Source organism: Heterocephalus glaber, unplaced genomic scaffold (genome assembly GCF_053883595.1).
Source record: "Heterocephalus glaber isolate CG9 unplaced genomic scaffold, H.glaber_assembly_v1.0 deba00000470, whole genome shotgun sequence".
Taxonomy (NCBI): Eukaryota; Metazoa; Chordata; class Mammalia; order Rodentia; family Bathyergidae; genus Heterocephalus; species Heterocephalus glaber.
This window is the reverse complement of record NW_028258145.1, coordinates 4,629,571-4,647,100: the sequence shown is the minus strand read 5'-3', so window position 1 is coordinate 4,647,100 and position 17,530 is coordinate 4,629,571. Positions and strand designations below refer to the sequence as shown.

The following is a 17,530-nucleotide window of genomic DNA, read 5'->3' as shown; positions in this document are numbered from 1 at the left end:
CCTTTTTTACCTTCTCTCCCTTTCTTTCATTCATTCTTTCTTTCTTTCTTTATCCCTGTCTATCTGTCTGTCTGTCTGTCTCTTTTCATCAGTCTTACTAAAAATTTATTTACTAAATTTTGTGGACTAGCTTTTGGATTCATTGATATTCTTTATACAGTGGTACCTTAGTTCATGAACTTAATTATTTCCACAATTCTGGTCACAGAATTCATTCTATGAATTAAGTCCACTATATAACTTTTCTGCTTTCAATTTCACTGATTTCTTATCTTTATTATTTCCCTCTCTTTGCTTCCTTTGGGTACATATTTTGCTCTTTTTCTAGTTTGTCGAAAAAAGTTTAGATTATGATTGGAGACATGTCCTCTTTTATAATGTAAGCATTTAGTGCTATCCATTTCACTCTCAGTGCTGCGTAGCTTTATCGTACAAATTTTGACCTGTTGTGTTTTTATTACCAGTCAGTTTAATGAGACTTCTTTGATTCATGGATTATGTATAAGTGTATTGATTTCCAAGTGTTCAGAGAACTTCTTTAATCTGACTTTTATTGGTTTCTAGTTTTGTTCCATGATGATCAAAGAACATACTCTGTATGATTTAAATTGATAAAAATTTGTTGAGGACTTTCATGTGGCCTGCATTGGTATGTGTTTTATGGGCACGTGAAAGAATGTGACTTCTGCTGTTTTGGGGGCAGACTGTTATATTAATATTAATTATGTCATGCTTGATGTTTTGAGTCTTCTATATTTTTTCTGACTTTCTATTTACTCTGTCAATTGCTGAGAGAGTAATATTTGTGAATTTGTTTCTCCTTTCCATTCTACCAATTTTTTCTCTTCATGTATTTTACAGCTCTGCTATTTGGTACATACACACTTAGGATTGCTATGTTTTGGTAGATTGACTCTTTTATCATTTTGTAATGTCTCAACCTAGCTCTGGTCATTTTCTTTCCTCTCAAGTCTCCTTTTTCTGAGATGAGTAGAGATACTCTTGCCTTCTTCTGAGTAGCGCTTGCATATTGTAACTTTTTTCATCTTTTTATTTTCAAAATACCCATGTTGTTACATTTGAAGTAAGTTTCTTATAGACACCATATACTCATCATGTATTTGTCCACTCTGCACATTTCTGCTTTTTAATTGATATATTTATACCATTGACATTTATTGATAAATAAATGATATTTAATTATTGATAAATTATTGATAAATTATTGACTCAATTTAAGACTCAAGTCTGCCACTTTGGTTTCTTGGGGTTTTTTTTCTGTTCTCTTTTTCTGTTGTTGTATTATATTTACTATTTTTCTATGGATCTCCTTTAACATTTTGAATAATTCCATTTTGATTTATCTGTAATGTGTTTGTATTTATTTCTTTGTGTAGCTTTTGTTGGTATTATGCAGAAAAACATTAACATTTCATTGGTATGGTTACTTTGTCAGTTTTCTCCTTTGAGTTCCAATAATTACTTCCATCACAGACTTGGTAACAGTGGATAATATGGAATTTAGTTTTTGGTCTTCCTAACTTCTTGAGTGAACAACCTGAATTTTATCCTGTATCTTATTCATCTTCATGTCCCTAGAGCATACCATGGCTGAATGGCTTCTAATAAGAAAGACAAATTTTCCTACTACTTCATCCACACACTGCTTTTATCTTCACTCATCCTCCTGCTTCTCTCCTATGACAAGAGGACACTGCCCTGATCCTGTTAAAAGTATGTCCCGTTCCTCTCAGTTACTTAGGGATTGTTCTTGTGCTTCTTTTATACCCTCCTCTCCACCAGAACTACTCCTCCTGAATCACCAATGACCTCCATGCAGCCAGTGATCTGCGATCTTGCCAGTCCTTTGTCTTAACAGACTGATAGCATTGAAAACACTTGCTCACACCACCTTTAGAGGAGACTTAACACCACACTCTTCTGCTCTGTTTCCTGCCCTTCTAGCTATTTCTTCTCAAGATCTTTCACTGCGCGCTCTTTCTCTACCCACTCTTGACTGTTGGAACCTTTCAATATTCATTCCTAATTTTTTTCTCCAGTTCCACTCTTTCTGGGTGATCTCATCCCTTCCAGTGACCTTTGATTTTTATATATTGGCAATTTCTAGAGTTATAGTCTCAACTCAGAACTCCCTTCTGAACCATAGACCTACTTGACTTTTCCACTTGGATGTCTCAAAGGATTTCAAATTCAGTCTGTGCCAAACTGAACTTCTGGTCTTTGCTACCCCCTCTACCCAGACACACAAATATGTTCTTCTTGTGATTATTCCCATTTCCAAAGCTAGCACTGCCAGATGCCTGACTGTTCAGGCCCAGAAACATAGGACTCAGCTTTGACAACTCTCTGTTCCTCTCTCAAATATTCATTTCATCTCTATATCCTATTAATTCAACCCTCAAAATTAAATATTAGTTCATCTACCTAGCTAGCCTAAATCAGTCCAGTATAAACTATCGTGCTGCTGTTTCCCTCCCTCTATAAGACAGTTTTTTGTTTTTTGGGGGGGTTTTTTGTGGGGGGTTTTTTGGTGCTGCAGATCGAAGTTGGGACCTTGAGCTTGTGAGGCAGGTGGCAGAACCACTGAGTTAAATCCCCAGCCCAAGGCAGTCTTCCTTCAGTAATTTTTTTAAAATATGTATCAAATCAAGTCAATCCTTAGTCTCCAATTTAAAGTGAGTTTTCCCTTCCAGCTGGAATAAAATGTGGGTCTTGTAGTGTGGCCATCACTACACTGAACAGTGTCATTTTGTCCAAGTCTTCCCTTCTCTTTGAGTTCACCCACAGCACTTCAGCCCTGTGGACCTTCATCAGTTCTTCCACCAAGCCATATTTAGCTGCCTTTTGGTTTTCACAGGCCTTCACTGCCTCGGTTTTTACTGGGTTAACATCTGCTCATCTTGGAAAGGCAGCATAATTTTATATCCTCAGGGAGCCCTCCGCCTTACCTAAATTAGACCCCTGGTTCATCCTTCTCATGGTAACTTTAACCTTCCTCCTAGATCTCATAATTTTTGTTATACATATTAGTATATGTTTATTTTTAAAATATGTACTTCTTCCAACTAAACTAGATGTTTCCTGAAGCCAGAGACTTTGGCACAGCAGAAATGTTAAATATCTGTAGAACGGATCCATGATTAAGTGCATAGTGTTGCATTGAATCAGAAGTATTTCCTGCTGTCCAATGTCAAAGATGACCTTTGCCCTACCATTATTCCTTTCACTGAACACCATGACTTTTCAAATTAGCCTTACTCCAATATCAAAGGATAGAAAAGACAAAAATATGTATCCAAGTTCATAAATAAGCTCTAGATGAATCCTCAAATAATCCACTCAATTGGAGGAAAAAACATCTATCCATCCAATCTCCATGGAATTGTCAATAGCTGCTTTTTATACATGCTTACATCAAGCCATATTGAGGTTATAATTTTTATAAGTTATCTCAAGCTGAAGCCTCCAAAACCAAGAGGATGGGTGTCTCTGCTGCCTTCCTTTTCAAAAAGTAACCGAATTTTTACTATTGCCTCTTAGAGCTGGGGCTATGACAGTATTTACTTAGAAAGTTTGCAAATATCACTGACATGGAATGATTGCTTCCACAGTTCTTATACTTAATGAGGTTCAAACTGGAAATAGCACAGAAGATTTGAGAATCCCTTTTCTTGTTTGAGCAAATAGGGGTGATGTGACAGATGTAGCAAACTTGTTTGATCTCCTTTCTGTAACTCTTGGTTTAACAGTTTCAAAGGCCAACAGTTCCGTGGAAGAATGTGATGAAATTAGAAGACTTAAGACAAAAAATGACTTCTGAAGGCACTCAGCCTTAAAGGAATGTTTTAATGGATTTGGAGGGGAGAAATGAATTGTACCATATGCCTTCCCACTTTGTCAAAAAGACCTCTGCCTCTCGAGCCCAAGAAAGCTTGGGAGGTTGGACACAGGCAGTATCTAGATGGAGTCATTATGGCTAAGGCACGAGGAAAGGGACACATGATTAAGACTTTAAGCACCATGGGCTGAGATAATGTCCACTGGCAGCGGTGTTTCCAAGATGATAAATGCAAGGGTTAGGGAGAATAAGGGAACAGGGACAAAATTGAATGGCCACAGCCGTGCCTGCAGCTTCTGGTAATTACATTATCCACACATATTGGGCAGTCTTTTCATTTTAATTATATAAATGCATTTTTCTTTTTAAATGACCATGGTTTTTCCACTTAAACTGACTATTTCAATTTCACAGGCAGCTATCATTGGATGTAATCTGTAGAGGGAAATTTCCCTATTGGCCTAATTTACTTCTTGCACAATGAAAGAAAGTTACCTTTTAATCCCCAATCAATATTTAGAGAGCATACAATTAATTTAATAGCTATCTGGATCATTAACATAAATCTGCAGGCTAAAGAGCCAATTATTTTCTTATTTATAATGCATAGAGTAATAATCATGTCTGTCAAAAAGGATCGAAAAAAGGATCTTGCATCAAGATGTCAAGATTGTAAGTGAGGCTGCTCTGAGCCCCAAACTGCAGTTTGGTTGTATTTTGTTTCCTTGGGATTCTTAAAGAGGGGCCCAAGAAACTTCCCATCTGAATTCTCTCTGCTCTTTGCCACAGAGGTCTCCAGCTGACTCATACCAACTTTTGGGTGTGCTATTCAAAGCAGATTGCCAATTGTAATGGGAGCTCTTCATTTTTTCCCTTGTTCTTTTTTAATATGACAATTGCATAACAGAAAGCAGAGCTTTTAAAACAGAACCTTAAAGCCACTGACAGCGTCTGTCAATCACTGACCACACGAATTAACTGAATGAAATGCAGGCGTGGAATAAAAACATAGGCAGTTTTTGCAGCCCAAATCTACTTCCCTAGGTGCATTTTTCTTCTCAAGATCAGCTTGGTTGATGCCGAAGTTCTTGGCCTGTGAAAATTTATTACCCGCAGAGTTGATCTGCATTCAGGCAGCCAAGTCTGAATAAATAGAGTCATTGTGCTTGTCTGGGATTTGTGGCCAGAGTTCATCCAGTCAGCATGACATTCACATCCCAGGAGATTCATAAAAGCCAACACCCTGGTATGTGCCCTTGAATCTTGCCAAAATTGTGTAGAATTATATAAACAGAAGTTGAAGCGGTAATCAGGACCAGGTTTAGGGGGCAGGCTTCAAAATTCAAGTTTCTCCCCCATGAGAAATGAACTGTACTGTTGATGTTATTTGTAGCCAAACAAGAGCTAGACAGTTTTTACATAAATCATTCAGAGAATAGTCTTGAATACCTACTAAGCACCAAACATCCGTGCAAGATGCTGGCTTGTTGGTCTGGAATGATTTGCACATTAGTAATACATGTTATGATAATTTAACCACAAAAGTTTTAAGTACATTTTCAATGTCAGAAAATGCTTTTCCCTAAACAACTGTTCAAAAATGTATATATTCCTTATATTAAACCTAATAGCAACATTGGGAAAGAAAGAAGAGTAGTATGTTTGTTTTTATTTTTAATCTTGCATTAATCTAATACCTGGCTAGATACCCAATTTGATCCACTGATGAATTGGTTTCTTTTTAATATGGAAATACAAAATAGCCATAACTAGAAACTTCTGCCTGTGAGGTCTTTATTATCTGTATAGGAAGTAATCATATTTGAACCTTCAATCACAATCCATGAAACTTAAATGTTTAGCAGGAAGGTTTGCTTGTTTAACAGACCTAAAACAGTTGAATAACTGTGTTTTATAAATAAAATTTTACTGTCACCAAAAGCAAATGAACATTTATTACATCATGCCACTCTGTATAAAAATTTGTGAGAATCACAAGCATAAGTGCATATATGCACTCAAAAATGTCCTTTTATGTTAATTGGCTATAATTTCCAAAACTGAAATGGTCAGCCAACTTAAATATCACTGAGCACAGATGTACAAAGGCCTGTAAAACAGTGTTTCTTAAAATATATTTTGATACCTCCTCCTAGAGACCTGATTGAGATATACCTAAGTTTGCTTGTGTCCAACCAGCCTGGGCTATGAGGTCTGCCTAATTTCTGCCTCAGGATGCTGGATGGGCATCTATAAAATGAGAAAATTACATAAAAATTAAAAGATGATCCAGTAAATTTAGACCAAAAAATGGGGAACCCTGGTCTCTGTTCATTGCAGAATTCATAGCAGGAGCTACATTCTTGAAACTAAGCCAAGGTTTTGTTAATGGAGGATATCAATACCACCCACCCAAACTCTCTTTCAGAGAGGAGGAGAGGGGCCGTGTATCAATAGTCGAGAGGAATGTGCTTCTGGTAGTTAGCAGAGGAAGTGAGATTCTCCCTCCAGAGCACACTCGGATTTAACTCAGAGGAATAGCCCTTTATCCCGTGACTGTAATGGGATTTTTGTCTTCAGTAGCTTGTTGCGAAGTGTCACCATTCAAGAGAGGCTGCTCCTTGGAGTATAGGTTATCATTCCTCTCCAGGCTTGGGTGGCATCCTACAGTCAAGGGTCTACCTACAGTCAGCCAGGTGTCTGGACTGGATTTGCAGATGGAAAATTTCATTTTTATTGTTTTTCCAAATCTTCTCCAAGTGGGGCTGTTTATCTCTTATGCACAGCTTTTCTCAGGAGGCTCTCTTAGCCCGTTGCTTCTATATGGAGAAAACTCAATCATGGTCATTCAAGGCCTCTTGGCACTTCTCAGTTCCATCCTATTCAGATCTGCAGCCAACAGGTTCTGTTGAGAGAAACAAGACCGATTTTAAGAAGCACATCAGACGGTTACAAAAATGTCAGACCACAGATTCAGTCATCTCCACACTTGAGAAGTGCAAGGTCTGATTCAGCAGTGGGTCTCTAAGTACTTCTTCCTTCAACCTTGACTTTGTTCTTAAAAGTCTGAGGCAGTTCATGAAGAGTAGAGGGTGGTGGCACATGGCATGTGATAACACTTTCACAAATAAACTTTTAAGCAGAGTTCCAGAGGTAAAAATTCTAACCCCAATAATAACAGAGATTCCACTTTCTCTTATATAATTGGTGTGCAGAATATAGTTAGAAGAATCTTTTCTAACCATTACAAACCTATTTTTACCTTTGAATATTGCTATTTTGTCTGAGGAGAAAATGTTTAAATGACCTACAAAGCCAGACTTAGATTGAGTGTTCAAGTACAAGTTTTTTTAACAAAACTACTGAAGCATATGTTACTTTCACCTCATCTTTATAAAAAACAATGTCACATCTGCATTAAACAGTGTGGGCCTTGGCTACATTCATAATCATCAACCACCCACAAAGGCCCAGTAGAAAATGTTGGGAATTCTACCATAGCATCAGTTTTATCAAGGATTTTTTTTAAAGCTCCAAAGAGCTTCGGCAAATTCAACAAAGTAGGAAATGACTAATCCTAGAATCCACCTGCTAGACCAAAGATAGCAGTCAAAAAGTTAATTTATAGAAGTAGATAGAGAGAGAGAAGCTACATGTGGGACCATGGAGGGAGTAGGTGAAATGCAGCTTAAGTACCTTTTTTGTTTGTTTGTGTGAAGTGCGGCTTAAGTGCCTTGTTTGTTTGTTTATTTGTTTGTTTAAGTATTTTTGTAAAGAAAATGGAAATCTTTTGTAACCTCCACCAGATTTTGTTCGGTCCTTGTCCTTGGATGTCTGGAACACTCTGTGGCAGGTAACATCTAAAGGGACTGGTTTAAATCCTGATGCCAAAGTATGACAAGAAATTCCTCCTGGAAATCCTGATGCCACTCCTGTAACTCATGGAACTAAAAGCTGTTGGCATGAAACAGCAGCCACTTCAGGGTCTCAGACTGAGGGCAATACAGAGCTTTCAGAAGATATGTATAAAGAATATGAAATAATGTATTCTCCATCTTGTGAAACCGCGAGAAATACTACTGGCATTGAAGAACCAACTGAGGGAATGATTTTAGGACCCGAAGATATGAGTTACCAAATATATGGTAGATTTCTGGAGAAAGCAGTTCAGCAATTTCTACACAAGATCGAAAGGAATCCCTGCAGAAACAATTAGAATTCTGTTTTTCATGAGAAAATTTATCAAAGGATCTTTACTTGATATCCCAAATGGATAGTGATTAGTTCGTCCCAATATGGATAGTTGCCAACATGGAAGCAATATAAAAGTTGACCACAGATCTTGATCTAATTCTTGAAGTGTTGAGATCATCTCTGGTACAAGTTGATGAGAAAAGGGAGAAAGTGAGACCGAGTCATAAACATTGTATTGTGATTTTCAGAGAGATTCCTGAAACACCAGTAGAGAAGGTTTGTTCAAAAATGAAAACTGCCCCAAAGTGATAAGCTGTGAGTAACTGGTACATCACCTTCCATTGAGATACTGATGCACAACAGGCATTTAAATGCTTAAGAGAAGAAGTTAAAACATTTCAGGACAAGCCAATCGTGGCAAGGATAAAAGCCATCAATGCATTCTTTGCTAAGAATGGTTATCGATTAATGGATTCTAGTATGTATAGTCAGCCCATTCAAGCTCAAGCGCAGTATGGCTCGCCAGTCTTTATGCAGCCTGTATATAATCCTCACCAACAGTACTCAGTTTATAGTATTGTGCCTCAGTCTTGGTCTCCAAGTCCTGCACCTTACTTGGAAACACCACTGGCTCCCTTCCCCAGTGGTCATTTTGTGAGTGGTTTTTACTCACCACGATCTTATAAAACAAATGATGCTGCTACGAATATGGGTCGGCCATTCCCCAAAAATCATGTGAAACCTCATTTTAGGTCATCCAGTGATACAGAACACTCAACAGAGGGCTCTGTGTCATTGCAGGATGGACCATTGAACCTAGTTCAAGGAACTTTGCACCTGAACTGCATAACCCTACAGTAACAGGGCATCAAGAGCAAAATTACCTTCCAAAGGAGACTCCCACTTTACAGATGGAACAAAATGGACACTATGGTAGGGGCAGGAGAACTCTCTTCAGAGGTCAAACACGACGAGAAGATGAAGAGATCCCAAGACCCCATCCTTTGGCTGAAGCAAAGTCTCCAACACCAAAGTTTGACTTACTAGCTTCAAATTTTTCTCCTTTATGTGAGACTTCATCAAAATGCCAGGTGAGGGCCAGGGATTTAGCTCAGTGGTGCCGCTGCCTACCTCACAAGCTCAAGGACCCAAGTTCAATCCCCAGTACCAAAAACAAAAAACCAAAAGAATGCCAGGTGAACTCCTTTTGGAGAATAGAATGTCTGATGTCATTAAAGGTGTCTACAGAGAAAAGAAGAATGAAGACTTGCGAGTTAGTTGCCCAATACCTGCAGAAGATGAGCAGGCAGACTGTACTTCAGCCCAGCAACTCAGTATGAGTACCAGTCCTCCATGTGCAACTGAGTTTCCTGTATTAAGCACAACTCAGTAAGAAAATGATACAATAGGTGATTCCATTGATCAGAAGGATGTTATCAATCAGATGATACACCAGTTTCTTCCCTGAGTACTGCAAAGCCATCAAGAGCAAATACAACTTTACCATGTAATAATAACCATAAATGTAACCACAGCTGTGTCCCTACAAGAACCCCAAAAGTTAAGTTATGCTGCAATATGCCAGAAGCCCCCTAAAGAGGCATCTCCAATTCTTGTGCAGCCACTAGGAGAACTTCTCTCCAATGCAGTGTCTCCTACCAAAAACCAAGAGAAAGGAGTTCCTGAGAAGTCTGTTGAGAAACCACATGAGAAGCCAGAAGCAAAAGCTAGTAAAGATTATTCTGGCTTCCAAGGCAATACCATTCCCAGGGAAGCAGCTGGAAGAATCAGGGAACGGAGAGGACAGTTTAGCCATAGGGCTATACCTCAGTGAGTGACTCAGCATAATGGCAAAGAACAGTATGTACCACCCAGATCACCAAAGTAAAAACAAACAAAAAACTGCTCAAAAACTTTTCTCTTCCCATTAAGCTTGACCCATGACTGTCTGAACTGATTTGGAGGGGAGGGAGTAGCCAGGAAGGATATGGAAAGTATATCCTTAAATCATTATGGATTTTGGAGTTGTAAGCAGTAAGATCCCAAAATTCATCTCTAAAGTGATTTTTAAATGCTGGAGGATTCCAATCAGTATAAATATCCATATATAAATATATATATATAAATATATAATTTTTCTATTTTTATTTTTAATTTTAATTTGCAGAGATTTTCTGTCTGAAATCAATTTTGAGGGTTCAGATTAGCCTGGGGGAGAAACATACATCTTCATTATAGGAGATGAGGGAATGAGAGAAAATATTTCTTGAAGAAGCATTTCTGTAAAAATTAGAAATTACTTTTTTTTAATCTATTTAAAGTTTGGTTTAGAGAATGCTGTCTCTGACTATATGGCCTTGTGTTGCAAAGCAGATCGGTGGCTAGAGTGTTTGTTGTGGGTGTGAGTGTGTGCAAGAGTGATTTCAGCCAAATCTGTTGTCATGTTAGTAAACAATTTGAAAACTGAATGTAATACTTGAGTAGATTTTTTAGTTCGAAATTTAATTTGTTCTTTTGACCTTACTAATTTTTCATTCAACAAGCTGTTAAAGCACTGATTGTACTTGAAGATGTGACTAGCAATCAGTTTGATACTCAAAGAAGAATGGGGTTATTAAAAAAAAATTTTTTTTAATTTCATCTTTGACCTAAATAGGTCAGATGGATTTCAAGATTTAAACTATCCTGTGATTTGCACACCCCTCCCCCGCAAAATGGGAAACACAGGTTTTTGTCACTTCATTTGTCATTCTATCATTTGACTGCCCATCCCCAAAAGCAAATAACCAACGACCTACTGAACTGTAAATTTCTGACTGCTTTGACCAGTCTAGTCAAATCATATAACTGTTCTAAATTTAGAATTGAATGAAATATTTTATTCTTCTGTTCTCATACTTAGAAATTTAAATCCCCGATTGGTAGGTTCAACTGCCCCTTTAATAATTTGTAACTTACTTTTTAAGTTTTAAATCATATTGAAGAGAAAAATTTAAAGGATTAATTTGAGAACTTTTTTCTGTTTACAGTTTATTGCCTTCCTTCAGTCCCCTTTTCAAAAAAAGTTTGAAATTCACTAAGTCAGATAAAGCAAGTCAAAGAGAGTTTTGAGATAAGGTGGAAATGATTGAAGGAAATTAATACACAATTTCTCAATGAATAAAATTGTAGTTGTCATTAAATAGGCAAATTTACATGCTGGTATTTAGAAAATTACTAAAATATTAAAAATCATGTTGCATTAATCTATTCTAAGTCATACCATGTTCAGAGTTCCATGTAGGGTATGGTTTTATTTTTTCTTTTTAGGGATAGTTTGTATAGTAACTGTCTCTTATGTTAGTGACTTACATATGTACAAATTGAAACTGTAAATTGTAAACACTGGAAAACATTGTGACATAGAATATAAACATCTAAGTAATATATTAAAATGAACATAAAGGAGGTTAAAAATTACATTACTGTGAAACGTATCTTCCAACTCTAGGTTAAACTTTGGAGATTATATTAGTGGGTAACTGTTAAGAGCTTTGAAAACTGCACATTTCTGTTCAAGCCAGAATTATTATTTCTTTGTAACTTATTCAGCTTGGAAATTGCTTTTGATTTAGTGGATTGATAACATGGCATAATATATTTACGTAGTTTGAAACTATTCATTTCTATACACTATTTTTAAAAATCATCTACTAGATGAAACATACAATAAAGCTACCTGTGCTAAAATTTTGGAGTTTAGATCCTTTAAAAAAAGAATTAATAATCACTGGCTACATCTATGATAAAAGTGATTTTGGTTTACTTAGATAATGCTGCAGTTGGTAGAAAAGATGAACATTTAAAATGTTAACACCCTGTGAATGCACTGGATTTAAGAGAATAAACTTTTTGTAAAAATCACTTGTAAAGATTATAAACTTAATTACTGCACTTAAAATGAAACATTGCTTTTTTTTTTTTGTAGTGTGTCACAGGTGTAGGCTCAGATTACTTGTATGCTTGTGTGATTTATTGTTAGTCCACCCAGTTGTAAATACCTTAAAAGATTCTGTTTTGTTTTATTTGTGGTTCTGGGGATCAAACAAACCCAGGGCCTCCCTCACCACATGCTTTCCAAGGGCTCTACAGTGAACTATATACCGCTGGCCCTAAAGATTCTAACTGAGACAGAAGAAGGAAGTTTTCTTTTTGAAGAAAACAAATATATTCTTTCTTTTTCTCTAGACATTATTGAAGTTTAAAGATGCGACCAGTTTTTAATTTGTTTGAAGTTATAATATTTTTAATATAACTTTCCTCGTTACATGTAATAGTTCCCATTTGATGGGATATATAGGGAAGAATGGGTGCGTGTATATGCATATAAAATACATATATTCACAGTCTGTACTTACTGTTTATTTTATTATAGCAGATTTAGGGTTTGTATCTAAATGATGACGCCTGTGAGTTATGTGAAACTGTTGACTCACCGGTATTTAAAATAGTGATCTATTTTAATTATTTTTCCACTGGATTTTGAAGGAAGATAAGACCCTTCAGTGATATGGGTTTGTTTTCTTTTATCCTTAATTTGCAGGTGATCAAATGACATGCAGAATTCTAATTTATTTCTGGTAAATAAGGTTAGCTTGAGTATTCTTTCACATTCCTTTTTCTTTTTAAATAACCAGATTTGCTTTGCAAAAGGCTTAATGATGGAATGTTAGCACCTTCACTAGTGTAAAGAAGAACAAGAATAATATTGTTGGAACAGAAATAGTATTTAAAAATTACTGAACACTTTAGTTTCATTAGTTAATGGCCTTAATAATTAGTCTCTTGGCTTAGTCCACTGGTTTTACCTTGAAACAGCAACACTGGGGTTAAGTCTCTGATAATTGTGTTGGCAATATACATTAACTATATTTTAAAGTACCAGGGGTTTTTTTTATAGAAAAGATAAAACTCAAATGAGAGCAGTGTGTTCCTTCTGAGGGATTTTTATAAATTCTTAAATATAATATATGATGGGGGGGTTAAAATTTTTTATATTTCCTTCCAATTTGATGGTCATTAATTTAACTTTTTTGGTATATACTAATGTAGCTAGTCTGAGCTTTCAAGAAGACACACAAACATTTCAATTTCATTACCTAAATGACATTTTAAAGAAGTGAATTTGTTTTTAAATTGAGAATAAATTCTCTTGAAATTAATCTGACAACTTCGTATTTATTTTTAAAAGCTAAGAACTCTTTATGAATCTTTGATTTAAATAGTTCCTAACAGTACAACTCAGACAACTACTGGCAGTATATTATGGTTTTATCTTCAATTTTTCAGTAGAACATTGATTAGTATACGGAAAAAATATCACCATCAGTGTTTGCTTTTTTTTTTTAAACCTGATTCAGGTGTCTCAAGTGACACCTCTCAAATGTTGGAGTGTGATGGATCAGAACCAGTTAGGTGACTTCCATTTTATCCATTCCTTAGGTTTGTTCCCATTGTCAAAACTGCCCCCCTGTGCTGCCACCACCACCACCACCAGTGATATGACACATGCTCATCTATAAAATGTTAAAATGAGTACATCCTTGTATCTGTATGTTTTCACCATTACCAAGATGCTATGGGAAATTAACAAAATTAGAAAAAAATAAAATTGTTAAAAAGCAAAAAAAAAAAGAAGAAGAAGAAGTAGATAGAATAGTGGTTAGCAGAGCCTGGTTACCAGAAGTAGGACTGATTTAGAGGAGGAGGAAGGCAAGAGGCTGGATAATAGGAAACTTCTCATGCACTGTAGTACAGCAGGAAAACTATAGCTGGCAACAGTTAATTGCATGTTTCAAAAGTGTTAGTAAAGAGGACTTTTAGTGTTCCCAACACACACACACACACAAAAAGGTAAATGCCTGAGGTGTCGGAAATGCGAATTACCCTAATCTGATCAGTACACACTGTACATATGTATCAAAGTATCATGCTACTCCCCATAAATGTGTGTAATTATTAGATATCAATTAAAAATTTTAAATATACTACTGTATTTGAATATTATTGTAGTTTTTTCCCCTTGCATTGTTCTTCTTTGAATGGTTTTTATTTTTTGTATGTGTGTGTTTGATAATAAAATTATTTTTAAAATTGAAAAAAGTTTAAATATATGTTCAAATGGGAGTCATTAGTGAGCTGTCACCGTTTTGGCCTTGCACAGAGTCTGGCTGCATTAAAATCACCCTGTGAGATGAGTTCCAGGAGCACGTGGGCCAAAGCCCAGATGAGCAGGCCACCAAGCCAGGGTGGAGGCTGCAGGACTAAGTCACTGCTTTCATCTGGCAGTGAGACTGAGCCATGATTCAGTGATTCCTGCACACATGTCTTCATGTGCTAGGGCACTGGTTCTGTTGCCGAAACAAGGACCAGCTGACCTGGACTGGTTAAGAAGCTATATCAGCATTGCCTTTATGCAAGCTTCAGCACTATGAGTACAATCATCCTATAGCCATCATGGCATTAATCCAACCAAGCTAGAACTGTCTAGGAGGTTACCAAAGCCAATACTTAGAGAACTGAGCATTTATTATCAGCGATTTATTTTGTTCCTTTGCCCTAAAAGTGTATGCCACAGACTTCTAGGAAACAGACTTGTCCATCCCATTAAGACCTAAAGGCCAAGGAGCTACACAGAGGATGAATCAGCACCAGACTTTGACCATGGCCCAATGTCACCATCCATACTCCAGATTTAACCTTCCACTCCCAAGAACCAGGAATTTCAGTGCACATACTATTTACACAGTGTCGCCTAGAAGCTCAGCTAGCATTATCTTTGTATATGTGCTATTACTTTGAAACTATAAATATATACCCAAGTGCATGCATGCACTCCCTTTCTCCCTCTCTCCTTCCAAAAAGCCACAATTGCCTTGCCAGGGCTCTGTCGCAGAATGTAAACCTTTCTGCCATCTGCATGAGAGCTCTGCACAATTCTGAGGTAGGTGAGCCATAGATGTGTCCCTTTGCCTGTGACTCCTCAGTGGTCCTTGCCCCACCCAGGTCTGAGGCCACACAGGGTTTCCCTTTCCATATACAGTGCTAACGTCATCAGCTACAGGTAGAAAGTATTCTTCCCCAGGGGTTTCCAGAAGTCTTTGAAATTAACAATATGCTTCTTTCTATGAGCCTCTTGAGGAAAAGATATCAGTCCCAGAAACCTAAAGGCCTCCCATCCCTTGGCAAACACCGTACTTCCTCCCTGTTGGCAGCCACTTGGTGTCCGACCTGTCCTCTGCTCACTGAGACTGCCAGGATTCAAACTGCATCTGGTCCCCTTCCCTTTCACCCTCCAGCCAGAGTCCACCATGCGGCCCAGTGGGATGGGACTGCTCTGAGGAGCCCTCCTTGGCCTGTTCCCATTCCTTACTGGCTGTGCTCTTATATGTCTGGGTATGGTGACCACTTTTGGAGTCCTCTTCTCTGCTGCTTAATTTTTCCTGGTTATGTGATGAGATTTTGAGATTTCTTTCTTTCTTTTTCTTTTTTTTTTTTTTTTTTTTGGAGAAAGACCCTTGCTGTGTAGTTCAGTATGCCCTTGAACTCCTGCCTCTGCCTCCCAAGTGCTGAGATTACAGGTACACTCCACCACACCCAGATTATTTGATAGGGTTTCTAAAGGAAGTGCTTTAAGGCAGTTGCATTTCTTTTGGAAGGAACAGGAGAAAGTAAAGATTCCCAATCCAAAAATGGGCATATGAAATGGACAGACATTTCTCAGACAAAGAAGTAGAAATAGCAAATAAATACATGAAAATATGTTCAACATCACTGGTCATTCGAGAGATGCAAATGAAAACAACGCTGAGATTCCACTTCACTCCAGAAAGAATGGCTGCTATCAGGAAATCAACCAATAACAAATGCTGGTGGGGCTTCGGGGGAAAGAGGAACCCTGCTCCACTGCTGGTGGGAGTGTAGACTGATGCAACCACTGTGGAAATCAGTATGGAGATACCTCAAAGAACTAGGACTGGAAGTCCCATTTGATCCTGCCATTCCACTGCTGGGGATCTTCCCCAAAGAATTAAAAGAATCATACCACAGTGATATATGTGAGCCCATGTTCATAGCAGCACAGTTTATAATAGCTAAAACTTGGAAACAGCCCAAATGCCCATCAACTGGAGACTGGATAAAGAAAATGTGGTTTTTTTATAAAATGGAGTACTACTCAGCCATAAAAAATGAGAAATTAGAGACATTTATAGCTAAGTGGATGCACATTGAGGCAATACTCTTAAGTGAAATAAATAGGACACATATGAATAAATTCCGAATAGTTTCTCTGGTGTGAGAAACTGAAAGTGTAAATAAGGACTAAATGTATAATAGGTCATGTGAAATAGGAAGAAAAGGGGCAAAGGGGAAGGAAGTGGGAGGGCTAGAGGAAAGGATAGAAGGGAATGGGATTACTATGAGAAAATGGAAAAATAGGAGCAAAATCTTTGTAAATAGGGAGGAATGGAGGGGTTGAAGGGAGGGCTGGGCAAGGGTGAAAAATAAGAACCAAGAGAGATTATGTAAAGGTGCAAATTTCCAATGATGAATGTCATTATATCGTATACCTAAAATGTACCGATGATTGGAATGAATAATCGATAATGCAAAATAGGAAGAAAAGGTCCAAAGGGGTAGGGGTAGTGGGAGGGCAGGGGGAAGGAAAGAATGGAAAGGAAAAATGATGAGAAATGGAAAAAATGGAAATAAAGTCTTTGTAAATAAGGAAGGGTGGAAGGCGTGACGGGAGGGCTAGGAATGGGGAAAAAATAAGAACCAAGATGCATTATGTAAAGGTACAATTCCCAATGAGAAATGTAATTGTGTTGTATACCTACAATGTACCAATAAAAGAATTTAAAAAAAAAAAAAAAAAAAAAGGATTCCCAGGCGTGCTGAGGCCACCCAGCCTCCTTTAATCCCAGTGCTCAGCATGTCAGCGGTGCACGCTTTAAGGCATTGTTTCTGAGTCCCAGCATCTCCCAAGTTCCCGGCATCTCATAGCGGCAGAAACCTCTTGGGCCTGGAAGACCCAAAGTTTTGGAACAGAGATGGCCACAATGTGGATTTCACAAGTAGTTTATAGTGTGTCTCTAGGGGGTGAAATGCCCTTGAAATGCTCAAGGAAAGCAACTGTGCCTCTCTTCATCCCACTCTGCAGATTAGGATCTTCATTGACAATCTGACCTCAACCAAGTGGCCCAGATCAATCAGTTGGTAAAAGGATCCAATTTAGGAGATAATGCTCTCTAAACAAACATCAGGCGTTAATCAGCATTTCCCATAGAATAAGTCCTCAATAAATTGTCCAATTCCTAAATAGATTTAAGGAATCTAGTGTAGGTGAGAAAAACTAGTCAAACTTTCTTCAAAGGGGAATGTTGCCCTAGTTTTTAATGAAAATAAAACAGAGAGGGAGGAATATGCAACCCTGGT

General features: G+C 37.5%; 1 protein-coding gene and 1 pseudogene across 3 annotated transcripts in view; both read left to right on the top strand.

Annotated features, from left to right (window-relative positions):
* The window catches only part of Aff3 (ALF transcription elongation factor 3), a 521,980-nt gene that overhangs the window by 398,176 nt on the left and 106,274 nt on the right, over positions 1–17,530 (top strand). The gene's annotated exons all lie outside the window — the stretch shown is intronic.
* LOC106009375 (la-related protein 4-like) lies at positions 7,669–16,974 on the top strand (annotated as a pseudogene). The gene is made up of 2 exons (XR_015448248.1): positions 7,669–9,131; positions 9,236–16,974. The product of XR_015448248.1 is annotated as a la-related protein 4-like (transcript).